The 27965-nt window shown below is 40.4% G+C and overlaps 1 pseudogene; it reads left to right on the top strand.

Moving 5' to 3' along the window:
- The first annotated feature begins 19853 nt into the window (after positions 1–19853).
- LOC112835516 (U1 small nuclear ribonucleoprotein C-like) lies at positions 19854–26234 on the top strand (annotated as a pseudogene).
- The last annotated feature ends 1731 nt before the right edge of the window (positions 26235–27965 follow it).

Raw genomic sequence — 27965 nt, 5'->3', positions numbered from 1 at the left:
ATCCTCACCAATCTCCCCCACTCCTGGAGCTGAGATCATTTTTTAGGAGTAGAGAAGGAGGGACAAATAAAGGCTTTCTGCCCATTGAAATCAATGTGAAAGTCATACCTTCTAAGAGTAGTTAGGCATTTTAGGAAGAATACAGAGCTTCAACAGAGACTCATTACAACACTGACATTCTGGAAGATGATATGCTCAATTAGTTAATGTTTGTAAAGTGCTTTGATCTCCTGAATCAATGAGATAATCCCAGGCCTTGTTTACTGAGTGCCTCTCTTCCCAAGGGCTCAAAGCGATTTGTAGGCAGCAAGCCCAATGCTTTGCCTGCCAGTTCAGAGGGACACTCAGATTAAGGGGGGTTGGGGGGGTTGGTGGCCTTGGAACCACGTTGCAGGAAGGCACTGTGCAGGTCGCGGGGGTGGTGGTGGTCTGGGCGGGGGAAACATCACAGAACCCGTCAAGTTCCAGGAGGTGTAGCTAATCTTCTGTACTCGCTTATCACCTGTGCAGGCTGCTTGCTGTCAGAGCACTTACCATGTTGTAGTGCAGAGTTAACATCTGTTTATGAGTCTGTCTCCTGCACTTGACTGGGAGTGGCTTGGGCAGAGAAACTGGGTCTTTTAGCTTTGCATGACCTGGCCATTATCCAAGCCTCCAAGATAGCACCTCCAGCTTTCCTGCTCCCTCACCACCCTCCAGCCAGACTGGCCTTGCTGTTTCTCCCACATACCACGCTCGTTTCATTTGGGGGCCTTTGGCACCAAAGTCATTCACCACATGGCTGCCTTTACTTCATTCAAATTGCAGTTCAGCTGAAGTCCTCCGACAACCCTGACCATTCATTTTTTTTTTTTTTTTTTTAAGATTTTTTGTTTGAGAGAGCGAGAGATCGATCTCACGACCCTGAGACCAGGACCTGAGCTGAAACCAAGAGTTGGAGGCTTTACGGACTGAGCCACCCAGGTGCCCCGACCCTGACCATTCTTATCTAAATGTGCCACTCTCGAGTCACTCTCAAACTCATCACTCTGCTTTATAACTGGCCTTGCTTCATAGCACCTACATTTTCTGACATTATCTTAATTTTTATTTCATATTACTTATTTATTCTTTGACATTTTGATATTATCGTTTTGAGAGGAATGGTGGCTATGTTCTTTTATTTTTTTCCTTTCCTTTTTATGTCTTTTATTTCTTCTACAATAGTGTGCAGGCTTTTTGAGAGTAGAGACTTTACCTTATTCACCTTTGTAACTCTGGTACCTAGAAGAGTTTAAGTGGTCAATAAAATACTGTTCATTGAAATGTTGGTTGTTTCAGTATCTTGTGTAGCACTTAATAAACACTCATGAATACGTGAACAAATATAAGATAAACAGGAAAAGCTGATGCTTCCAGATAAATCCTTTACCTCACTAAATTGTTGGTTGATCCGCACAAAGTGTGACAGGGTTGGATTAATATATCACTGGTATAAACTGATCATCTTTGATTTTTAGCTGTCTTTTAGCCAATGACATGCCCAGCCTGCAAATTTGTCGATTTTTCTACTGCATCGTTTCCCTAGTCTTTCTTTTCCTTTTCCACTTCCATTGCTCCCTAGTCCATGCTTTTAAAATTTCACATGTATATATTTCTTTCTTTCTTTCTTTCTTTCTTTCTTTCTTTCTTTCTTTCTTTCTTTCTTTCTTTCTTTCTTTCTTTCCTTCTTTTTTGAGAGAGCGAGAGAGAGAAAGTGAGAGGGAGCCTGTGTGTGCACATGCACACGAGTGGGGCGGGAGGGAGAGAGAGTATCTTAAGCAGACTCCACACCTAGCATGAAGCCCAATGCCGGGCTCAATCCCAGGACCCTGAGATCATGACCTGAGCCCAAATCAAGAGTCAGATGCTTAACCGACTGAGCCACCCAGGTGCCCCTCATGTGTATATATTTCTATATTGCCTTTGATTTAACAACCGCCACCAGACAGCACCATCCACAGGTCCTATTCATCATTGGCAGATCCAGCTCTCTCTCATTCTGTCATGCCCCTGCTCCAGATGCTCCAATTATTTACCCTTAAACACTCTGGCATTTCCATTTGCCAGCTGTGAGGTCATGGGCAAGTTATTTAACATAATTTCTTCTTCTGTAAAAGTGAATCTGATTAATAGCACCTAACTCATGTCTTGTCATGAAGATGAAAGGAGTTAATTAATTCATAACTGTGATTAATTCACAGTTCCTAGCACGGAGTAGGGAATTACCAAATGGTAGCTCTTATTATTTTCTTATTAATAATAACAATGGCTACAGCAATAATTGAAATGCTTTAGCTAGGGTCTCACACTCTGATCCAGGACTACCTTTCTGCCCTAATTTTTTATGACATTGGCCCAAATCTTGGTTTTTCTTTCCATTTGTACTTCTCCAAATGCCAGTCATGATTCAAATTCTCCCACATAAGAGACTCCTTCTTTTTATTTAAAATTTGATGAGGATGATGTGACTGATGAAGTTGACCTTTCCCAATCTCTTGTTTTTTCTCTCCTCTGAAATTCTTCAGTTCTCCCTACTACTTTCTTAACATATTATCCTGACTGGTGATACCTGTCCTATCACCATATTTCTTTAACTGTAACTCTTGTCTTTAATTTTTTTTTTAATAATTGTAACTAGAGTGTTAATAAGTGGGACAACTTTGAGTCCCCAAGAACCCAGCACAATGTACAAATTCCTTATTTTTTCTTGCATTAGTTCCTTATACTAGCCAACCACTTACACTGAAAATGATGAAATGGAAGGAAAAGGAAAAATAAGGTCACCCACAGTTTGTTGTCTTTTGGTCCCTCCTTACCCATCAGTAAGCCAAAGGTAGAGCATTGGCACAATGTGTGCATATCAAGAAGTGAAATATAAACAGTTGAATTTTGTCCAGTGTTTCCACTATTCTGGAAAGGAAGAATCCATATGCGTGTGCAATCTGGAAAGGAAGAATTGTGTAATGTCACTGATTTTACAAACAAGTGAAGTACTATATTTGCTTTTAAAAAAATCACATTGTACAATGTAGAAATGAGTGGTAAAATTCAAGCAAGTTTTAAGTTTTCTTTACTTAGGGGCATTTAAACCATTAGAGGTCAAAAAAAAAAGACTGCAGAAGAAATGAAAAAGCTTTATATTTGGGTTCCTTTAATGCCACTTTTTCCCTAATTTTTTGAATGAGCAACCCCACATTTTCACTTTGCACCAGGCCCCGCAAATTATGCAGCTACCACCGATGAGTACTGATATTAATGAAACTTCATTTGGGGCTGGAGAATATTTGGATTATATATGTCTTTTGTGCTCTGACTCTTATGAAATTGACTTCTGTGACTTTACCCTTTATAAAGGGTAGAGATTTAGAACAGGCTTTTATCTACATGTTTTTGGTTCCAACAGAAAAGGGATTTGAAATGTGGTTCTTATTTTGTTTTGTTGAGTGAAATGAAATGATCTTGTTTTTTTTTCTCTTCTTTGCTATCATGTTTATGTTCAAAAGGTTATTACATCAATTCCAGCCTTATTGCAGCAAACCCAACACCATTTCATCAACAAAGCTCATCAAGCCAAAACTACACGACGTCCTCAAATTAAATGATGACTGGACCACAGCGAAGCCTGCAGGAGTTGGATGGCTCGGCCTAGGTTGGCCTTCACTGTACAAACGTAAGTAAATGTGCCCAAAGATAGCCTCTGACCTGCCTCTCTCTCTCTCAAATCTTTCTTTTGCAGCCTGGGCATACCTCCTACCTACCAGTGCCAGGCCTTGCTTGTTGTGCACATGCATAGGAGCACAACGCCTTTGATGTCTTTTATACTATGACTTCAAGACTATGAACTTGGTACACTCTCCCAAAGCCACACCTTCCCCTAGCAAAGTCAGGGATCCAGAGCCATGAGCAAAGACTCACGCTGAGGCAGGTTAGATGAGGGCACGTTGCCCTGCTTTAACAACCTGTCAACAATTTAAGAAGAATCGCAGAACATTTGAGTTGGCAAGGTAAAGAGATCAACCTAAGCTGTCAAGTTGCCCAGATTTAAGGGTGTCTTAACTACCTGTATAAAACTGTTCAGATCATAGGATCTCTTCTCTTCGCATCTCCCCCCATCCCTTCTGGCTTTGCGAACGCATTTCCTGCAGCTTATCAATTTCCATATCGTTGATACGATGAAGGGTTAAAGAGGTATTAGTGGGCTAGAGAAAAAAGGTTTTGGTTCCTTTTCATGATTGATTGCCTGGTGATGTGGGAACAGTCCATCAGGGCAGGTAAACACCCACAGTGGCAGCCCTTCTGGGGGGGGGTAAGGAGGCAAAAGGATGACCAAAACATTCTGGGTCTAGCGTTAAAATTTCCATCTTGGTAAAACAGCTTGCAAAGTTGCAGCATAGACAACCTAAGGCTAATTTCTCACACTGATCTGGTGTGACTGTTCTGGCCCACACGGGTCTTGGAAAACCATCACCTAAAAAGAAGGACTTCTGGGCATGCTTGAGCCCTGGGTCAGGAGCGGTGTTTTGATTTCAGGAGCCAGATTATCCAGACCACACAAAGGTAGCTGAGGATGGAAATGTTGGCCTCAACCTAAAAATTTAGTATTCTCTCTGCCATGCAAAGTTTGCTATGCTATGTAGTGGTGATAGGGAGTATCAATGTCAGATCTATCTACAAGAAAATGAGAGCATGAGACCCCAAAACGATACTAGTGTATACTCCCCGGATGACATCTGTTTCCACTGTAGGTTGCCAGGCAGATCATGAGTATTAAGAAACATTGGTGAATAATGGCATTGGATATCTAAGCAAGAAATGATATGATCAGTGATTTGTTCCAGTAATATTAACCAGGCAGTTCTTTGAAAGATTAATTGTGAGGAAAAGTAGTAAATGGTAAAGATGCAAGACATTCATTGGATGGCTTTGCGACTTTTTAAGCAAGAGAAATTGAGGCTACACAAAGGCAGGCGAGATGAAAAACAGGGGACCAATCTAAGAAGTTTTACTTCGATCCATTTAGTATGATTTTGATTTGATATTCAATACAGAAAGGAGAAAAGAAATGTAGATGGAGTAAGCAATGAACAGAAAATAAGGAACACAGTCGTGTTAGGAATAAAGGTGAGTCCTTCTGTTTGGGAAATACTGGTTTCAATGCCATCTCAGCCTGGAGGTGTAAGGAAGAATTGTCACAAAAGAGAGTTAGAGTGATGTGCTGACACCCCCCAACCCCCCGGCCAAGGAGACAGCCGGGCAAGTCTGATGTAAGTAGGGCAGCTTGGGGAGAAAAAGCCAACTCTGAAGAAACAGAGAGGTCCTGGAGAAGAAGCTCAAGCATTTCAGAGATGGTATATGTTCTGAAAAAAATAATAATGATGATAAAATAAAATAAATAGACCCAAATCTGGAGTGCAGGGTAAAAGTTTCCCTGGAAAGCTTTGAACCAAGGACAAGGAAATGAGAAGAGAGTGCTAGAAGATTTATGAAGCTGGACTCAGAAATCCCTGACTTTGACCCCGACGTTGTGTATATGGAAGAGAAGGCCGGCTGCTCAGAGACTTTCTTTAGAGTGACAGTGTGAATGGGGGGACGGTGCAGTCCTGACTTCCTTCCCGTTTTGCTCTGGATGTGGGCTCAGCCCCACTTAGGCTTTGGGTCAAAGACAGTTTGCTCTTATTCTCCAAAACTGGGGGATGGATGTTTCTTCTGTCCTTCATTAAGCTTGAGGATTAATCCAGTCCTGACCAGGAAGTAGCCTTTTTCTGTAACCATATTATTATGTGGTTTTTCTTTTGTCCCGTTATCTGCTTCTCTGACGCCCTGTGGGAAGCTGCCTCCCCCCTCCCAACCCCGCTGCACCTCCCCCCGCCCCGCTGCACCTCCCCTTGCCCCACCCTGCTGAAACCTGATTCTCTGTTTCTCCTGTTCCCATTGTCATCTCAAACTGACACCTCCCTGCATCATTGGCTAAAATCTCATCTAGGGCTGAGAACAATAAAATGTCTCAAAGGTGCTCCAACCGGCGCATCGTCTTCCAACCGATCCATGCACGGGATAGTGAAACCAGACCCGAAGCTAGATGGTGAGCTTCCTTAGAACCTGCTTCCTACAGAGTCAATATTTACCTTGTCCAGTCCCCTTGGGGCAACTGAGTTTCGGCAGATTCCCTTCTCCTGTCTAAATGACAGCATGCCTCAGTCAGTGTGTCTCTGGTCATGAAAGATCTGACAGATCTCTGAGCAGAACAGCTTGGTCTAAAGAGCAAAAGAACGTATCTGCGGCTCAGAGAGGAAGTTTTCCGCACTTCGTCAATGACCTAGGGAACCTGAAAGGAAGAACTCGAGCTGAGTCTATCTAGCTAGGGGAGTGCACTAAAGAAGAAAAGATGAAGGTTGAAATATTGGTGATACAGGGGAGGGGGGTGCCTTGCTAGAAAGGGAGTCAAAAGCAGTGTCTAGAAACGACTGTTTTAATTCCTTCAATTCCTTAAATTGTGTGTCATGGCATTATGTTGCATTTGACTGGTTTCTCATGTGCCCTGGGACTCCATCAATGATGGTAATTTGCACAGTGGTGTACCTTAGGGCAGGTTCATGCTGAGCAACAGGAAGGGGGGAAAAGGCCACTGTACATTCCCGGCAGCAAGGTCCTTTAAGGAGAAATGCCACAGCCCACCCCATTAACTGCTCAGAAACTGCCCATCCAATATTAGCAAGGGCAAGCAGTGATGAGAACTCGGCAGGGGGTGAGGGGGAGCCAAGGATGGCCATATCAACACATGGATCCAAAGTCCCAATACAATTGGGTCGTTCAAGGGGCCACACTTGGAAGAAAACTACCTAGAACATGGTCACAGAGGCAGTTCCATCTCAACTCAGTCATCAGTGAGAAGTTTTTTTTTTTCTAAGAAGGCATATTTTCTGTTTAGCGCTCTGTAGTCTTTGAGAATATCCTTGTGAACCAGACTCCACCATGGTACCCAAACCTGGCACTTTGATTCATTTCTCAGATGTGGCAGCATATAGTTGCTAAAGATACATGTTCTGGAATCAGACTGTCAGGTTCAATATCTAACTTTGCCACTTACTATTGGCCATGGCATCCTACTTAAATTACTTAAGCTCTCTACCACTGGATCTTTCTGGTCTGTAGAAGGGGAATAATACCTACTCATAGGATTGTGATGGTAACTAAATAAGATAATACATCTCAAACACTTTAAAAGTGCCTGGAACATAATTTATTCACCAACAATGTAGCTGTTTTTATTATCCTAAGCTGTGGGCAAGGAAGAAAACTGTCATATCTGACATCAACTGGCTTCGTTATGATTCAACTCAGTCCAGTTATGTAATTACCTATAGATTATTGCTTATTTGCATCCATGCACTAAAGATACTCAAGAACATCTCATACTGTGATGTGTTTAAAGCCATCGCCCAGTATTTTCAACAAGTTTCAAAAAATGTCTTGCTATGCCTGATCTAACAGGGCAAGATATAGTGGTAGAGTGTATGTGTTATGTGAGATCATGCTCTCAGTTGAATGTTTTCAAACAACACTTTTTTTCTTTTTACTTGATACTCTGTTCAATTAAGCTCAGAATGTAAATTCAAATTTCAGTTCTGAGTCATCTTGCAGCTAACTACAATAATAGTATTTATTCCAGAGATTCAGTGTAAGGATTAAATAAGCTAACTCATGTAAAACTTAGAACATGGCCGGCTTCTAGAAGGAGCTGGAAACCTGTTCATTATTATCATTCTGTTAAGTTGGTCTTTGAAAGCTCTAGCCTGCAGCTTAAGTGCAGCTGCCGAAAGAAGGATCACTGTCGTCTCTGCTGACAGCTCCCCTCAGCCCATCCTTAGAACATTCTGCATTGTACACAGAACTGTGGGAAGCCATTTTTGTCTTCTGCATAAAGAAAGGGAGGAATTGTTGTCACTAGGTGAGCACTGCTATCTGCTAGAATATACCACTTGAAGGTATGCATCTCTCTCATTACAGATTACACAGAAATGGGCTCGAGTTGAGGGTGAGAGGGGCTGGACTCAATACCAGTGGGCTGTTGTACAAGTCACAGTCGGGTCTGTGTCTGGCCTGCGCCATGATCCATGTGTCTTTGGAGGCCTGATTATGTTAAATCAGGTAACTGGCCAATTCCTCCAAACAGAAGACAACTCTGTTCCCTAATCTTCCTCAATGCATATCACCATTTAAATCACTTGCTCTCTCTGAGTATCAGGTCAATGGAGAGCCAAGTAAGCTTGGACATCAAGAAGACAGTTGGCAAAGTTTTTCTGTGAAAGACTAAATTATGCAAATGGTCACCAATAATCATTTCAGTGAACAAAAATGAGCAACGAAAATGTTATTAAAGACCGTAATACACAAGCCTGTGCCAATAAGTACATGCATATATGAGTTCAAAAATATGTCTAATTGTCATTTTTTTCACCAAATGTGTGGTATTGTACTAGTTAATATACCTGTTAATTCTGTACTTCTTAATTTTGTTTAAAGATTTTATTTATTTATTTGTCAGAGAGAGAGAGAGAACATAAGCAGGGGGAGAAGCAGGCAGAGGGAGAAGCAGGCCCCACACTGAGCAAGGAGCCCGATGTGGGGCTCGATCCCAGGACCCTGGAATCATGACCTGAGCCGAAGGCAGACGCGCAACCAACTGAGCCACCCAGGCATCCCCAATTCTGTACTTCTTAGTAATACCTCTGCCTACGCCTCACCAAGGGAAATATCTACCTCTGTGAAGAGGTAAGCTGATGTGGACAACAATGTCTTTGATCATATGCTGCCTTCAGGCTTTGATGCAGCTTTCCAGCCATTGTCTTTTGAAGATAGCAGTTCCTTCCTATGAGTTCCCAGAGCCCCTTGCTCGTACACCTGCCATAGCAGTGCTTCTCGAACACAATGTGAACACGACTCCCCTGGGGATCTTGTTAAAAGGCGGAATCAGATTCATTAGGTCTGGAGGGGATCTGAGATTCTGTGTTCCTAACAAGCTCTCAGGTGTCACAGTCAAATGTTGAGCAATGAGCATTATAGTTTATAGGTAGTTGTGTGCAAGCCATTCTCTCCTGCTAGTGTCTGGCCCATAGCAGAGAGCAGTGGATGTTTATCACTTACTGTTAAGCTAAGCTTTGAGGCTCTGAAACTCCATTTTATTTTACTTTTTTTTTTTTTAAGATTTATTTCTTTATTTGACAGAGAGAGAAAGTGCAAGCAGGGGGAGCAGTAGGCAGAGGGAGAAACAGGCTCCCCGCTGAGCAGGGAACCCAATGCGGGACTTGATCCCAGGACCCCGGGATCATGACCTGAGTTGGAGGCAGACGCTTAACCAACTAAGCCACCCAGCCTCCATTTTATTACTGATAGTTAGTCATCACTAGGTTATTAAAATTAAGTCCTGGTAGAAAAATGTATGCAGCCTGTTAATACTTGGTATGTATGTAGCACTTTTCTTCTTAAAGTTTAAAATCATTTATCTCCATTATATGTTATTATATTCTGAGTATTCTGAAAGGGGAGGGCTTCTGGACAGTATCTCATTTCTATCTGTCTCTGTAGCATCTCCCACCACAGCTAGGGCTCAAGAGCTCTTTAGTGAAAGAAAGAGGAAGCTCCCTGCTGTATTCTTTCCATACAAAAATCCCATCCTACCTCCATCTCCCATTCTGCATCAGTAATATTCAGAAAGGTCTCTTTTGTACATATTTTGAATTATTATCATTTTAAATCAGAAAATGATGATGAATGGTTTCAGTTTTGCTAACATTGCTGCTATCATCTCTTTGAGTTTCCGTATCTCGAGAAATTTTGCTCCTTTCGTAACTGCTCAGGTACTTCATAAAGAAGTAATTTTATCATTTGTGTTTGACTTCTAAGTAAATGAGGGGCTTGAGGACTGTTTAAAACGAAAGCCACTTGTCTTGATGCTGGAACAGTCAGATGAAGTGCGGGTTCATTCTGATTTTCAGTTTCGTCTGCTTTCAGGCAGTAAGTACAATAAAACGTGAGCATTTCTGACTCACCTTCTGTCCTCAGTTCGTTATCACCGTTTACATGTCATTTGATGTCATACAGTGAGGCAACGTGCTACTTGGGTGACCCTATTTATTACACTGTTCAAAGGGTAGGCACTGAGTCCCTAGTAAGAATCGTTCAGCAGCAGCCATTTATAGAGAAAAAGTGCTAATAAGTGCTAACATTTAATGTACTCTCATCGTAACGGGTCCAGGAATACAATATTTTATATATTTTTTCCTTTCCATTTAACCCCCCCCAGACAACCACACAAAGTAGGCAAATTACCATCTTATAACTTTCCCATTTTCTAGCTGTGGAAACTGAGGTTTAACCAAGTGGTCTATCTTGTCCATGGTCGTATAGCTAGTAACAACAATTCAAACCTGTTCAGCCAGTCCATTGGCTTAGGGTTTCAGTGAGTTCACTAATATTTATTGAGTGTCTGCCGTGTGCATGGAATTTAATCAAAACCAGCCCGGGTGGTACCCATCATTTTCCAGTTTTCAACTGAGGAACTCTACTGAGCTAAGCTAGGTCATTTAGCTGAAAAACGGTCAGCTGTGAGATTATAACTTAGATTTGGCTGACAATAAAACTATTATTTTGGGGGAAATCATCCCTGTAAAAAGCTCATGCATACTCTTCCATTGCTATTCAAAGGAAAAATAGAAAAGCTGGAGAAAATAGAAGGCTGGGAGGTCAATGAACCTACGAAAGGGATTGGAACTGAAGTGGTTTCTTTGGACAGTTTTGGTTCAAGCTGGCCAGGTTTTTTTTCTTAACCCATCCCTCCTTCCTAGTTGATCTCTTTCCTCTCCCTTTCCCTCTCCCATCCCCACCTTCTTCTCTCTACAACTCTTTCTACTTCTGCGCTAGCTGCTAGTTCTACAGTTTTGATGAAACCCCATTGCCTCAGTCCCATTTTTTTGTTACCTCCCCAAGCCTTGAAACCAGTTGTCAGAGGACTTGGGTGTGCCCCAATGCCACAGGCAATCTCTGCTTTTAAATAGGAAGCTTTACCCAGGGACTGCAGTTCTACCCTGAAGAGCTTTTGTTGTGTTTGGAAAAGGTAATCTAACTGATCAGCTGGGCCCTCCCAGAACAAGTTCAAACAGTGCCTTTCCCTGAAATGTCTCCCTAGGTCTCCAGGCTTTCCCCTCCACCCCCCACCCATAGCTATTCCTCCCAGTGGAGGTGTGTTGATTGTCTTCGGTGATTTCCAGAAAGCTCAGTTGCATTACGTTCCAAAAGGGGTTCTACTGGGACATCATTCCTAAGAAAAGACAATTTATTGTTTCCAGCTGAGAAGACAGACTTCCGATAAATATGGTTCTGATTCATTTTTTCATTACCCGGTTGAAGTATTTCCTGCTTTTACTTTAGGAAGACATATAATGAGTTTGAAGCTACCAAATCCAACAGGGACTTCTAGGCTATATGAAGTTTATTCCCAGAAAATAAAAACATATCTCAAAATCCATAATTATGCCTCTTCTTTTAAATAGTTTCTTTTAAAGTTTTTATTTAAATTCCAGTTAGTTACCATGCAGTGCAGTATTGGTTTCCATTGTACATTATAATGATTCAACGCTTCCATATAACACCCAGTGCTCATCACAGCAAGTGGATTCCTTTTTTTATTTTTATTTTTATTATTTTTTTAAGATTTTTATTTATTTAATTGACAGAGAGAGAGAGAGAGAGAGACAGACAGAGAGAGGGAACACACGCAGGGGGAGTGGGAGAGGGAGATGCAGGCTTCCCGCCGAGCAGGGATCCCGATGCGGGGCTCGATCCCAGGACCCTGGGATCATGACCTGAGCCAAAGGCAGTCGCTTAACCAACTGAGCCACCCAGGCGCCCCGCAAGTGGATTCCTTAATCCCCATCACCTGTTTCATCCATCCCCCTACCCCCCTCCCCTCTGGTGACCATCAGTTTGTTCCCTAGAGTTCAGAGTCTATTTCTTTTTTTTTTTTTTAAAGATTTTACTTATTTATTCATGAGAGACAGAGAGAGAGAGGCAGAGGGAGAAGCAGGCTCCCGCGGAGCAGGGAGCCCGATGTGGAACGCGATCCCAGGACCCCGGGATCATGACCTGAGCCGAAGGCAGACGCCTAACCATCTGAGCCACCCAGGTGCCCCAGACTCTATTTCTTAGTTTCTCTCTCTCTTTCTCTCTTTTTCCCTTTGCTTATTTGTTTTGTTTCTTAAATTCTACATATGAATGAAATCATATAGTTTTGATGGTACTTGTTAATTTTGTTTTTTCTCTTCCCAAATAAAGGCAATATATTGGTGGATCACAATAATTATCTGACCAGGGCCGCCTGGCTGGTTCAGTTGGAAGGGCTTGCAACTCTTGATCTTGGAGTAGTGGGTTCAAGCCCCATGTTGGCTGTAGAGATTACTAAAAAAATGAATAAACGTAAAATAATTATAATTGTCTGACCAACATTAAAAATGTGTCACTTTGGCAGCCTAATAATGTATATATCTTTGACCTAGATAAGTTATTGGCTTTGATCTATTTTCCGTTCATTTCATTAGATAATAATAAAAATGTAAAATGGTATTAGTGATTTTTATTATTTTTAAATTGTTAGAAGAGACTATTCAATGAGGACCTTCTTAGAAGGCCAGTTCTGATCCAGAAGTTGTTCTTTACCTGGTCTGGTGGAATTTCATCATAATTATGCATAGATTAATAGTCAAAGGCTTAGGGAGACCCCATGCAGATTTCTAGACTTCTTTCTCTGCATATGGTACTCTAACCAATAAACCAGCTGTCACAGCCACCCTGTACTCAAATCTGACTCCTCAATTTAGGGAGAACTCCATGCTCTGCTTAGGTTTTCCCACTCTGTGCTGGGATACGGGTACTTTCTGGCAGAAATTCAGAATGATAGTTAAGGCCCACCTCATTTGTTTTCCTTTTTTCAAGGATCATAGTTTTGCACTATCTGTTGTCCATAGTCTGGAAAGAGTTGTTGCAGCCCCCCCCCCTTAGTTTTCTAGTTGTTAACAACAAGAAAGCGAGTTTAATACTAGTTACTAAATCATGTCTGGAAGCAAATTTTCAGAAAAAAATAACAAATTCTTCTATGTAGATTCTGCTATTCTAGAATACAAAAGTTACCATATCCAGATAACAATGTTTTACGTTTGTTTTTCCGTGATCCTATTGCTCATGCAGAATTTATCGAGAAGATCTAATAGTCACTTAGTTCTATAAAATAGCAATTATAAACCATCTGAGAGATCCCGTGAGTTGTGAAAAGACTTAATTACAGCCCATTTTATTGGTTTCTCATCTTGTCAATATTCCTATACCCAGATTTATTTTTTATAACAATAACAACAAAAATGACTACATATTGCCCAGATTGAATGCCCACCATTTCCCCCAGATTTGCTTTTTGATGATTTGGATCGGATTCAAGAATGTAATCCATAAAAGAGCAGGAAGACTTGCCATCATTGAGGATTTTCAAAGGAATGTGATGCTGTCTATAAGGGACAATTTCAGTGGGAAGATCAAGTACCATCAGGATAAGAATAGCACTTCCCAGCAGGCCAATACAGACTGTAGTGGTTAAGTTGTGATACATTTGCAAGGAGAAAACTCATCCCCAATGTGCCTGAGCTGCTATTGTCGCTATGTTTTCATTCACTTCTTCTGAAAGCATAGGCTCAAAATCTCTTATGACAAATCTTTGAAACTAAATGTGCTATGAAATTTAGTTTTTCTGGTTTTAGAAAGGTAATACCTTATGTAGTCCATATATTTCATAATATCTCCAGCTGAACTGGACAACAGGAGAAATCACACTCTGATATATCTGCAATGAAATGAATAAATAGTCTCATCAACTGGGATAAATAAATAAAAACAAAAAAAGTTGGTTTTTGGAGATTTATAGATTTGGCAGTCACAGATAAGGAACTAAGGATATGTATTTTGAAGGCCCCTAACGAGCCTTTAGGAAATGCAATATGCTCAGATATTGATGTCATCGTAATATGCACATATGTATTATTCAATAGATTAAAATGTATATCAGAGGGGTGCCTGGGTGGCTCAGTCGTTAAGCGTCTGCCTTCGGCTCACGTCATGATCCCGGGGTCTGGGGATTGAGTCCCGCATCGGGCTCCCTGCTCAGCGGAAAGCCTGCTTCTCCCTCTTCCACTCCCCCTGCTTGTGTTCCCTATCTTGCTTTCTCTCTCTGTCAAATAAATAAATAAAATCTTTAAAAAAAAAAGTATGTCAGAGAAAGTGACCATTTATATTGAAAACAATAGATAAATTTCTGTAGGAAACTTTTTCTCTTAATTTATGAGTTAAAGTTAAAGCTTACTAATGAAACACTTAATAGCTAATATTGAAGGAAATACAAAGGTAATTAACTCATTATCACGAATAATTAACAGTAACGATTAACAGTAATCGTACTGTTCAGGTATTATGACATCAAGTGTTTTTATAAGACGATTGTTTACAAAGCATTTTCAGATAGTATTTGATTCTTACCAGAATCCTGTGGGGCAAATAAGATGGATATTATTATTTGTCTCCACTTGCAGATGAAAAAACTGAGGCTTAGAAAATCCACATGACTTGTCAAAGACCATTCAGGCCTCACACTTAGGGTATCTGATGGCAAACCAAGTGCTCATTTCACTATATTTCCCTTTGAATCCAAACTTTCATTATAGTATATTTCACCTTATTGTAGCGTATTCTACATTGTCAAGAAGTCATTCATTCCCTCTACATGGGTTAAAAAGCCCTCATTTATTCATTTACTCATATATTAAAAATAATATATGGTGATCCGAGTTCGACTATATTCTTCCAAAAGGCAATTTTTGAAAGCTACTTAGGTAACAATTCTTTGTCTTTTAAGATTTTTAAAAAAGATTTTATTTATTTATTTGAGAGAGAGACTGAGAGAGAGAGAGAGCATGAGCAGGGCAGAGGGAGAGGGACAAGCAGACTCCTGGCTGAGCAGGGAGCCCAACCCAGGGCTCTATCCCAGGACTCTGGGATCATGACCTGAACTTAAGGCAGCTGCTTAGTTCTGAGCCACCCAGGCATCCCGCTTTTTTTTTTAAGATTTTATTTATATGAGCGAGAGAGAGAAAGAGAGAGGAGGGGGAGGAGCAGGGAAAGAAGGAGAAACCCTCAAGCAGACTCTGTGCTCAGTGCAGAGCCTGATGTGGGGCTTGATCTCACAACCCTAAGACCATGACCTGAGCTGCAATCAAGAGTAGACACTTGGGGTGCCTGGATGGCTCAGTTGTTAAGCATCTGCCTTTGGCTCAGGTCATGATCCCAACGTCCTGGGATCAAGCCCCACATCGGGCTCCCTGCTCACCGGGAAGCCTGCTTCTCCCTCTCCCACTCCCCCTGCTTGTGTTCCCTCTCTTGCTGTGTGTCTCTCTCTGTCAAATAAATAAATAAAATCCCCCCCCCAAAAAAAAGAGTCAGACACTTAACCGACTGAGCTACCCAGGTGCCCCAAGAATTCTGTGTTTTAGCTGAGTTAGGACTGTGACTCTTCCCTACAGCATTTGGAAGGGTGTCTAAGAACTCATGGTACCCAACCAGTGCATTTTATTTTTAATATATGAGTAAATGAATAAATGGAGGAAACACTCTGGATTGGCCACCCCTAGAGCCCCTGACCTTGAACATTGAACCACACGTTCTTCTGCACTATCTGTTTGATAGGAATATAGAGGGTGAATGGGATCTCTACATTCCCAAGATAGTAATTAACAGGGGCATCCGGGGTAAGCTTGTACAAACTAGCTATTCCAATGCATACCATACAAGCATTATCTTCTCTCAGTGGAGGGGCCTGAACTTTAATAAATGGGGGAAAAGGACATGCAGAAGGGAGAAATACAAAATCATACAGCAAGTCCAGGCCTAATTAGGAATAGACACAAGTTCCTTAAAGCCCTTTCTCACCACACTGGCCCTTACAGTGAGTGCACATGACAGGACAGAGTGCCAATCCAGTACCTGAACACTGGGCCTGCAGTGGTCCAGCTCAGTCAGCTACTTGGTCTCTGTGAATTCCTCTGGGGACTTGAGTGACACAGACTGAAGTTGATTGAGATTGAGGTATTTTGTTTCCCTTGTCTATAATTTGTCTCCAATCAGACCTTGGCCAATTAAGATTCTCCCTGCTCGCTTTTAGTTGAAGGCCACTTAGGTGAGCCACATCTCTAGTCCTTGTCCTTAGTACTGAGGTTATTGGCTCTAAAAGCATCCATGGAATGAGTCATGTGCTTGAAATAATCCTTGGGGGAAACCCAGTGGGCAAGCTGCCAAGTCAGGTGCAGCTGACCTTTGGCAAAGAAAAGTGCCTGAAACTTAATGGGCCACTGATTTCAGGTCATTCATGGAATCCTAGAATCAATCAGTTAATTAAATATTTAATAAGCAAGCACTGGGGATCTCTAGATTAAGGGATCTATGTTTACCTAGATGGTATGGTAGAGTGATCAGGAACCAGTGTCCTGGGATGAGGCCCGTGCTCATGCCTCCTCCTCCTTCATGGGTAAGGATCACAGAGGTACCTTAAATATCACAGAGTGCCTTAGTCTATAACACACTTGTTAATATGTCTACAATGAAATAAGCATATATTACCACTAATTGGGGTGTGTATAAGTGTACATGCTACATTCATATGTGTATGTGAACACTAAACTCACGTAATATAAAATGCTTTTCGAGAAATGTTGTATTGGTATATGCAACATGATTATTCTTAGGTTCATCCTGGGCATATTTCCAGTGATTTTCTTGAGAGTGAAACATGATTTCCACCCAATATTCAGCCTACAAAATGAGAATCCCTCAAGAAAAAAAGAAAAAAAAGTGTTTGGGAATTCTCCTTACCTGGAAAGAATAGACATCAAATGAATTAGGAAGGAGAAGCAAGAATATAGAAAGAACTCACTGATCTACAGAGTACCTCAAAAGGCCTTTCTTTTGGCCTGAGCAGGGATTCCAGTCGGCCGTCCCGATTTTTGGGTTGTTTGTCCATCCTTGATATTTTTCACAACAAGAGGCTTTGCACATTTGCAACACTACAAGGAAAGGCGTCTTCATGGCCCAGAAGCCAGTGCCATTCTTATCCTGACAATCTTTCTGCCCTTAATTTCCTTTTCCTCTTCATGACTTTCTTGGTGCTCAAAACTGCTGAACTCATTTATTTTTCCGATGGCCATCCCTAGTCTTAGAAATTTCCTCTGACCACCTTCCTGTGAATGGAAAAACCTGCGCCTCTTGTGTCCCACCAAGCATTCCTGTGTTCAGCAGGAGGGTTAGGGCTAGGATTAAGGGAGTTGTTATTTGCTTACAAACCCCTAGAACTGGAGTTGAGTCTTTGAGAATACTAAAGAAGTTTTGAGTGCATTGGAGGGTTAAAAAAAAGATCAAGGTATATAGGACCTATTAAGGCATTTTTTTTTAAAGATTTTATTTATTTATTTGACACACAGAGAGAGACAGCGAGAGAGAGAGAGAGAGAGAGAGAGAGAGAGAGAGGGAGAGAGCACAAGTAGGGGGAGCGGCAGGCAGAGGGAGAAGCAGGCTTCCTGCATGAGCAGGGAGCCCGATGTGGGGCTCGATGCCAGGACCCTGGGATCATGACCTGAGCTGAAGGCAGTGGTTTAACCAACTGAGCCACCCAGGCGCCCCTATTAAGGCATTTTTAATCCAGGGTTTCTTAATCCTGGCCCATGGACTCTTCAGTGATTAGTGAATGGGCTTCAGGGACTCTGTGGGCCTCCTGTAATTGGAAACAACAAAATAAGTATAAATGCGTAGGGAAAGCTTTCATTTATTTTCTTTTTTTTTTAAGATTTTATTTATTTATTCATGAGAGACAGAGAGCGAGCGAGCGAGAGAGAGAGAGAGAGAGGCAGAGGGAGAAGCAGGCTCCCAAGGAGCAGGGAGCCCGATGTGGGACTTGATCCCAGGATCCTGGGATCATGACCTGAGCTGAAGGCAGACGCTTAACCATCTGAGCCACCCAGGTGCCCACTTTCATTTATTTTCAAAGGATTTTGTGATCCCAAAGGATCCCCTAATTAGACCCACAACCAAAAAACATCCGCCAAATAGAATGGCTGGAGGTTTGGGGTTTCAATGACTCTCTCCTCCTATCTTCAGGCCCTAACCAACTGAGAATAGATAAATGTAGCTAAGCTGGGCCCAAAAAATTCGTGGTAAAGAGTGGTAGAGAATGGACTGAACAATGGTGGTTTAGCTTGCTTGTTCACAGTTATCCAAGAAGAAGGAAGAGTAGGGGCAGGGCAGGTCCTGGCACCTTGTCTCTGCAAGGCAGTGACCCCACTTTCTGCTGACCATGGCCGATTGGATTGTTACCGATTACTAATTCACCAAGTAAAGTCATCCATCTTATTTTAGGGAGAATCAAGTAAAAGGGGGGGAAGAAAAAGCAGAAATAATCCAATACTAAGGAGGGGGCGGTCTGTTCGCCTCTGTGCAAATGTGGTATGGGAGTATGAGTTCCTGGAATGTGATGGGATATACATCATTCCCAATCCACTCTTCATTGAGCCCTACAGAAGTAAGATCAGTAAGTTCAGTCAGCGTAACCTTTGGTCTAACCACAGGTGAGGCTGCGAACGTCTGGCCTTTACCCCTTCCGATACCATGCTTAAGCAGAGTAGCTAAGAGGGCAGGCCTGGAGCCTGACCCCTGCATTCCATTCCTAGATCCATCACTTGTGTGGCCTTGAGAAAGTGATGAAAATTTCATGCCTTTATGTATGACATGAGCAGTTAATATTTAAGAGGGTTGCTCTAAGGAATAAGTGAATTTGTACCTGTAAAGTGCTTAAACCTTCTTTGGTACAAGGCAACAATTAAAGTTACTTGTTACTTGCTAAGGCTTTGGATTTTGCCCAGTAAAAAAGATCCTTCAAGACTTTTCCTCCTCTCCATACAATTTTACAGCATATGCCATAAAGTTTTTTATATAAAATCTTACCCATACTGTGCACTCCTCATCCCACTTTCAAAATTATCTACAAAGTGTTTAGGGATTGGCTAAAGGATGAGATACTCTCCAGCATTAAGAGCTACATTATTGAACACTATTTAATGATAGAGGAGAGATATTTATAATACATTGTTCAAAGAAATAGAATTTTCAAAATAGTATGAAAAGTATGATAAAAATTTTTCTTAGATAACAGATACATGTTGATAAAATGTTTGGAAGAGTTTACACCAGAGTATTAGAAGTGTTATTTCTAATTGGTGGAATTTGGGGTGATATTTATTTTTTTCCTCCTTTAATTTCAACAATGATTACAACACTTCTCTGAAGTTATTTTTAAGAAAATAATTCAAGTCCAGTGCCTTCAAGAAAGTATTTGAGACCCGATTCTCATTCCGACTCTATTAATAGTAATGTTAATGTTTTCACTGTACTAAGCCTTAGGAATATTTCCTCACATTTTAATTGGTTAAATGGATTTCTCCTTTTCTCATAGAATGAATGCCACTTAACATTGGAAGAGACACGAATGGTCACAGTCCAACCTCTGCACATGTCACAGATCTCACTACTGCTACCTCTTTATCCAACCTCCATGGATTCAGATATAGTTTCAACTTAAATAATTTCATAGACTGAGATCCAGAAATTCAGGGGCAGCAATGTGGACTGTTAGTTTTCAGGTATTTCTTACTGGCATTAAATCAAGTCAACCCTTAAAAGACTGGAACAATAGAAATATTGCATTTTCTCTAGAGTAACCGAGTATGGGTAGCCCCTGTTTTTCCAAAGTTTGAGTTATACCACTTTGCTATTTAGAAAGAACTACTTTAGTACCAGTTTGCATTAACTAAGAGGAATAGAAAAGGGATTTTCCCCATTAGGGAAAAAGGCAAAAAGGGAAAGTAGTGTTCAGCATTTATTTTGTACGGAGCCATTAGAGAGGCAGCGCGACCCTGAGCAACCCCACCAAGCTCCTTCCCCTCAATGATACTCAGCATCTCAGCATCCAGCCGCTATATCTTTGAACTGTGTCTGTGAGCATCTGGGCTTATTTGGATTTATTTTGTGCATCCGTTAGTAAAATGCATCTTAAGGTATCAGAGAAGCTTAAGATAGGTTATTTTTGGGGTCTGGGAAAAACACAAACATATAGGTGCACCATTTCCTGGTGGCAGGGACCGGAGTGGCCAACGGCCTGCAGAGCAACATGTCTGAGATTTATTGTGACTGCTGTGACCCGTGCCTCACCCATGACTCTGCATCTGTGAGAAAGGCACACAGCAGCAGTAAGAAACACAAAGAAGGTGAAAGACTACTATCAGAAATGGGTGCAAGAGCAGGCTCAGAGCCTGATGGACAAAACAATGGCTGCATTTCAGCAAGAAAAGATACCTCTTACTCCATTGTCTGCTCCTCCTCCTGCGGGGCAATGATCCCACCACCTCCTTCCAGTTGCCCTGGTATGATCCCAGCACCCAATATGGGGGGCCCTCCCATGATGCCCGTGATGGGCCCTCCTCTTCCCGGTATGCTGCCAATGGGACCTGCTCCTGGAAAGAAGCCACCTATGGGAGGCCACATGCCAATGATGCCTGCACCCCCTGTGATGAGACCACCCACCCGTCCCATGAGGGTGCCCAGTCGGCCAGGACTCGACGAGACATGTAAGAAGGGACAGGAACCTCTTTATAACCATTTTATATTACTTGTTCTTCACCAGGAGATCATGGTGCCGTGACTCTGGGTGTTTTCTCACAGCAAGACGGGGAAGACTTGCTCCCCCTTCCTATCAAAGAAAGAATAGTTTTGGCAGGGGAGGAGTGGGACCAAAAAAAAAAAAAGCAATTTTCATTTGCACTGTAAAATATGAAAACAAAATTGTCAACTATTTTAGTTAAAAAAATGTTTTTCCATGTAAATTAATGGTACTTGCTTCTTTGGTGTACGCTGCTTGGGGTTATGAGAGTTTTCATCTCTACTTTTGGAGAGCGGGAGAAACTTGTAATTCTTTTTTTTTTTTTTTTTGTGGATAAGGTTTAGATACATAACCAGAGTGACTACTTTCCCCCAATTCTCTGTCCTGTAGGCCGTCTTTCATGTTCTCCCAGCAGTGTCTTATTTCTCTCCGCTGTCACTGCCACCACCCTTGTTCAAGCTCCCTTCATCTCCTGCCCCGTCCCCCTGAAAGTGGCATCTTCCCCATGGATCTCTTTATTTCTTACTTGCTTTAGCACCACTTTTTAAAATTTTAACCTTTAAAAAAAAAATCTATTCATATTGCTACGAGTACACCTCCTCTGTTTCTAATGGCTGAATACTGTTTTCCAGTTTGTACTCAGTACATTTGACTTTTGTGGTATCAGTAATAGACACCTAGACTGCTTCTAATTCTCCACTATTGTAAGTCACACCACAATGAACGTCCTCATGCAAGTCCCTTTGTGAACCTACCTGTCCCAGGGATATGTTTGCCCTGGATAATGGGGTATATTTACCTTTAATTTGATTAAGTACTGCCATCATGACAGTTCCAAGCCAACCTCCAGTCAGTAAGGTTTAAGGGTCTCTACATCTGCAAGCTTCTGCCAACATGATCTTTCTCTTCTTGCAAATCTGATAGGTACCAAGTGATATCATATTGTTTTGATTTGTTTTTCTGCCATTTCCAGTAAGTTCGAGCATCTCTTTCTAGTCAGTACCATGATGTTTGAATGTGCACTTATAGTTACAGAAGTGTACCCAGTCAAGAATGTGAGTGGGACCTAAGATCCAAGCCATGCTCTGCATGCCCTGACATGACTATGACCTATCTGCCGAAAGGGCTGACTTTTGCTAATTCACACCAAGGCAACGTATGGGATAGCACTAGTCCAGATCACATACTTCTTAGTCACTCAGGTTTCAAATTCTGGGAATACCTTGCTCATATCCTTTCCTCCCCCATTCAGTTGAAGGTCTTGTAACTTCTTGTTAATTTTTAGTCATTTCTTTTTTTTTTTCTTTAAAGATTTATTTATTTATTTGAGAGAGAGAGAATGAGAGATAGAGAGCATGAGAGGGAAGAGGGCCAGAGGGAGAAGCAGACTCCCTGCCGAGCGGGGAGCCCGATGCGGGACTCGATCCCGGGACTCCAGGATCATGACCTGAGCCGAAGGCAGTTGCTTAACCAACTGAGCCACTCAGGCGCCCAATTTTTAGTCATTTCTTGCATATTATAATCCCTTCTTGGTTTCAGACATTGCCCATTTCTTCTACAATTCTGTCAAATTTGTCCATGGTAGTCTTCTTTTAACAGAACTTCCTAATTTTGACATACTCAAAAAAACAGTTTTCCTCTTCATGTCTTTTAATTGTGGGATTTTGCTTAAATCCTTCCAAACATTAATTCACAAGTATATTTTCCAGCATTATTTTGTATTCACTTGATAGGGTTGCATTTCACATTTAGGTATTTCATCTTTGTGGGATCCAGCTTTGGCTATGATATAAGGTAATCATCTGATTTTATTTTTCTCCACATTTGAAGACCCTTTTTTTCCTACATTTGCTAAGTAGTCAGTATTTTCCTTATTAATTTATAATGCTATTTTTATAACATAACTAGTTGTCTCTGAGCTCTCTATGTTGTTTAGCTCGTCTATTTGTTCATACTCATGTCCATACTCAGTCAGGAACCACACTGTTTTACTACTTTACATTGTATATATGTCTTTATACACAAGGCTTCTTTTTTGTTTTATTTGCTCAAAATGGCAGATTTTCATGAACTATTATTTTCCCATGCAAATTTTAGAATATGATGTATGAAGTTCCTCAAAATACCCAGCTGGAATTTTGATTAGCATTTTGTTGAATTTAATGATATTTGGGAAGAAAATTAACCTCTCTACATTCTAAAGTCTAGGAGACTCTCTCTGTGACAGATTTTTTTGTTTTCTTTTAACAGATACCTAATTTTAAAATCCCATGTACTTATTAATACACACACAAATGTATATATACACATATAGGTTGCTAGCAATTGTGAGTGCTATTTTATTTTTTATTTTAAGATTGAGCTAATTTGTCATTGAAGAAAAATTCTATTAATTTTAGAAATTTATATTATACCTGGCAATCTCATGAAATTATCTTATAAATTCTAATAATTGGCATATTAACTCTTGTGGTTATTCTAGGTAGACTATCATATTATTTGTGAACAAGAAAAGATTTATTTCTCTTTTACAAATTCTTGTATTTCTTCTGTTCCTTTTCTTACAACTTTGGTCAGAATTTTTATACTATGTTAAACAGTGGTTAGTGGTAGTGATGAAGGGCATCCTTGTCTTGTTCCTAATCTTAAAAAGAAAGAGTCTATAGATCTGTTACTAAGTATAAATTCTGTTATTACTTCTAGTATATAGCTTTTATCAAGTTCAGGAAGTATGCTATTCCTAGTTCTAAAATTAAAATAATATATATATTTATTTTGAATATATTTATTCAAAATAAAATATAAATCAATTTTGCATTTAAAAGCTTTCTCTGCCTTTAATTAAAAAAATGTTTTAACCATACTGGGATTAAAATAAAATAAAAATTTTTTAAATGCTTTTTAACTGTATTTTGTGTAACAGAAAATTTCTATTTTTTTTTTTTTAGTCTTTTTTTAAATATAACAATGATAAGACTTTCTGGTGTTGAACCAACCTTGCATTCCTGACAAAAACTCTATGTTCATGATGTAACTTTTTATAGGTATTTATATTTATTTATTTGTTTGTTTGTTTTTAGAGAGCACACAGGAGCAGGGGGGAGGGGTAGAGAGAGGGAGAGAGAGAATCTTAAGCAGGTTCCACACTGGGTTCTATCTCACAACCCTGAGATCATGACCTGAGACAAAGCCAAGAGTCAGATGCTTAACCGACTGAGCCCCCGAGCCCGCAGGTGCCCCTATGATGTAATTTTTTAAATATGCTTTTGAATTTTTATATTTATGCTTATTTTTATATATTACATATACATATATATTTATAAATATATATTTTTATGTATCTTTTTATTTTGATCAATGTTAACAGAGGCCTATCTTACTAGTATTTCCAAAGAATAACATTTTGGCTTTGTTTTCCAATTATCTTTGTCATTTATCCCTGTCCTTATTTTAAATATTTCCTTCTTATCTCCCTTGGCCATTTTCTAAATTTTGAGTTAAATGTTTAGCTTAAGTTTTCTTTTTAAGTTCTTCTTGCTTTCTGACAAATATCTTTAAAACTACAAATTGCATAAGTACTATTTTAGCCATGCCACACAAATTTTGACAAAACATTTCTATTCAGTTCTAAGTATTTTGTAACTTTTCTTCAGATGATTTTTAACTCAAGAGATTTTATATTATGTTAGAGTCTGGACATATAGTAGTTTTTTGTTATCCTTTTAAAGTTTTATAATTGCATCGCATTATGACTTTATGACCCATGCTGCCAACGACCTCATCAGCAGCATGCACACACGTACAGACCCAGAGAAGTTGATGACATAATCAGTGTAGCCAGAGAGATCTGAAAGAAGTTTGGGTTGCACTGTCTAAAGCATCTTTATGCTTACAGTAGATGTTCAATAAATACTTATTAATGATTAAACACACATAGTATATATGTGTGATTTGAAGGTTTGGAAATTAATGTGAGTATATTTGCATGAGGTATTTCTGAGTAATATGGATTTCTAAGCCAGGGAAGAAAACCAGTATCATTACTTTACTCATACCTCATAAAGGTCAGCTCTAACAAAGTGAATTATTAATTATTGATAGGATTATTATCTAGTTTGGCACTATCTAAATCTTTTACTTTGCTATTTCCCTTCTGTTGTTACCTTTGCAAATACTTTTAGGACTTATGAGATGTTGCTTTTTAGTAATCTACGCTTGCCTGGCACATAGCTGAGTTTAATAATTATTTACGATTGTTTATTGAAGGAATGACAACATAGCCAAGAAATAATAGTTAAATTGTCCGTCAATAAGCCAGGCACTTTAACAGACGCTCATTGTGCCTCACCTAAAACCCCAAGTCATGTCTGTTTCTAAGCATATCATCCCCACCTACCGCCCACCTGTATCTCATTGCCTGAGGACTTCCTCCGACCACTGGAGTTCATTTTGCCTACACATGAAGCTGGCCTGAAGTTCCAGGGAATTAACCTTCCTTACCCCAGAAGCAGCTCTGAACCAATTTTTAAATTTATGGATAAAATTTATGAATAAATAGCCCAGCTTTCTTATTCCTCTGTCGGGCTAATTCTAAGGTGTGTATTCTATGTACTGTATAGGGTAGAGAGATAGGGTATAGACTGGGAAGTTTTGTGAAGGCAGCAGAGGTAGATAAAAGTGTCATCTGGGTCTTGAAGAAATAAACCAGATTTCTTATGAGTGGGAGTTTTAAGCCATGCTAAATTGGTATGCAGATAGCATTCTTTAACCCTAAAATAAACACCTGACTATAGGAGTAGTAGAGAAAGTAGTTTAAATGGGCTGGTTTTGAGCCAGCTATCATTTACTGGCTGTTTTGCCATAGACAAGTTACTTAATCTCCCTGTTTATTATTTATTTATTTATTTTATTTTATTTTTTTGAAGATTTAAATAATGTCTACACCCAATGTGGCGCTCAAACTCACAACCCCAAGATCAAGAGCTGCATGCTCCACCAATGGAGCCAGCCAGGTGCCCTGAGCCTTACTTTACTTACCTATAAAATGTATTTACTTTTTAAGGAGGTTATGAGGATTAGATGAATGACGAAGTATAAAGCACTTAGAATAATCCGTGGGGTATCTGTGGTCTCAATAAATTTAAGATTATTTTTATTATGAAAGAGTAAGGTGTTTTTTTTTTCTTTCCTTCTACTCCACTGTAGTGGTTTAATAATTTTTTTTTTTTTTTTGACAGAGAGAGAGAGCACAAACAGGGGGCACAACAGAGGGAGAAGCAGGGAGCCCGACGCGGGGCTCAATCCCAGGACCCTGGGATCATGAGCTGAGCTGAAGGCAGATGCTTAATGACTGAGCCACACAGGTGCCCAATAAACTTTTTGTTTTAAGAGCTAGAAAAGTACAGGGGATGGCAGGCAAGTGCCTAGAAACTTCACGGTGTCTATAGTTGTCTGGCTTTTCTATACACTTGTGTAGTGACAACTGGGGAGATTTGTCAATACAAATATATTCTCTTTGGACTCATTATCGCCTCCTTTAGTAGTCTTGGCCACTTCTGTGGCTTTAGTTACCATATATATTTTGACAACCCCCAATATATAATTCTTTTGCTCACTGAACTTCAGATTTGTATATCTAACTGCTTAGTAGTTATCTCCTGGCATCTCCAACTCAACAGATCCAAAGCTGAACTCATTATCACACAGGCAGACTTGTTCCACTCATAAGCTCAATCTCAGATATGAAATGAGGCCTAGGGTTGATTCAGTTGACTCATTGGCTGGGCTGGTCCTTATTTTCCCAAAAATCCATTACAAATTAGAAAGGAAGTCTTTATAAAATAGAGAAGAGCCATTCTTCAGGCAGGGATAAACAAAAAGCCTTGCTTCCTATCTGGAATATTCAATAAACTTCAAGAGATTACCTACTTAAAATTGCATTAAATTAAAATGAGTCCACCTAGCCTCCAAAGCCAGGAACTTGGGGGGTCATCTTAGATTTCTTCAGTCCCCTTGCTATCTCATTACCCACAGTCTTGTTTAATAATAATTAACTTTGCTTTCTTATTTTTAACCTACTACAAATCTTCAAATACATGTTGAGTTTCTCTTTCCCTTCTTTACCTCCTCAGCTTCAGGTGTTCATTCAAATGCTTCCAAGCCAATCTTTTGACCTTTGGCTTTGGCCCAAGTACCTCCCCCACATGGTTGGCTTATAACTTAATTGGAATGCAAATCTGATCAAGTGTCTACCCTTGACCAACTGGCTGGAATGACTCCTCATGGCCTGCAGTATATGTTTAAGGCCCCATGTGAACTTGTCCTCATCATTCCAGCTGCCTTCACAGCCTCTGTTGACTTCACACTTTGTTTCAGTAATACTGAACTATTTTACGTATTTTCCCTTTCAGGTCATACTGTTTGATGACGTGGTAATTTTGCTTGTGCCTGTAAGGATCTCCACATAATTCCCACTCATCCTTCAAGGATAATCTCAGCTAGCTTCTCCCTAGAAAGCCCTCCCTGACTCATTTGAGTCCAGGCTAGGTGACAGCTCCCTGGGCTCCCAGGGGTCCCTGGTACACACCTCACTTATTATTTATTTCTTGCACTGCACCGACAAGACATACTCCCTCCCATCAACTGGGTGGCAAATGTCTCAAAGTTAGGGCTTTTCTGTCTTGTATGCCTAGCACTAGTCTCAAATCATCCACAATAACTATTTAGTGAATGAGGTTGTGGAAAATGCGTACTGAAGATGTTCAAGCAGAGATGGAGCAGAGGTTCTCAACACTGGCTGCATGTAGGAAACATCTAGAGACCTTTCAAAAATCCGCATACCAATGACCCACACCAGTTTATTTAAATTGGAAGCTCTGGGAGGGAGACCCGGGCATTTAGACATCAAAACTCCTATGATAACATGCAGGTGAGGCTGGCAACCAGTTGGTTAGATGATCACTGGACAAGGATTTGGAGAATGTAACTCTTGACACTTAAGGCACTTTTCATTTATGAAATTCTGTGAGATGATTGCTGGAATTATGCTTAATATTGGCTAATTTCCTCAAAAATATCCCCCATACATTTATACATGTTGGCTTGTTTCGTTTTGTACGCTGGGAACTTAGTTGGCCAGCTAGTAACCAAATGG

The sequence above is a fragment of the Callorhinus ursinus genome, unplaced genomic scaffold (genome assembly GCF_003265705.2).
Source record: "Callorhinus ursinus isolate GAN/ISIS: 27379988/994484 unplaced genomic scaffold, GSC_fseal_2.0 scaffold4, whole genome shotgun sequence".
In the NCBI taxonomy this organism is placed as follows: Eukaryota; Metazoa; Chordata; class Mammalia; order Carnivora; family Otariidae; genus Callorhinus; species Callorhinus ursinus.
Note: the sequence above shows the minus strand (reverse complement) of the source record. Positions and strands in the feature narration are given on the sequence as shown.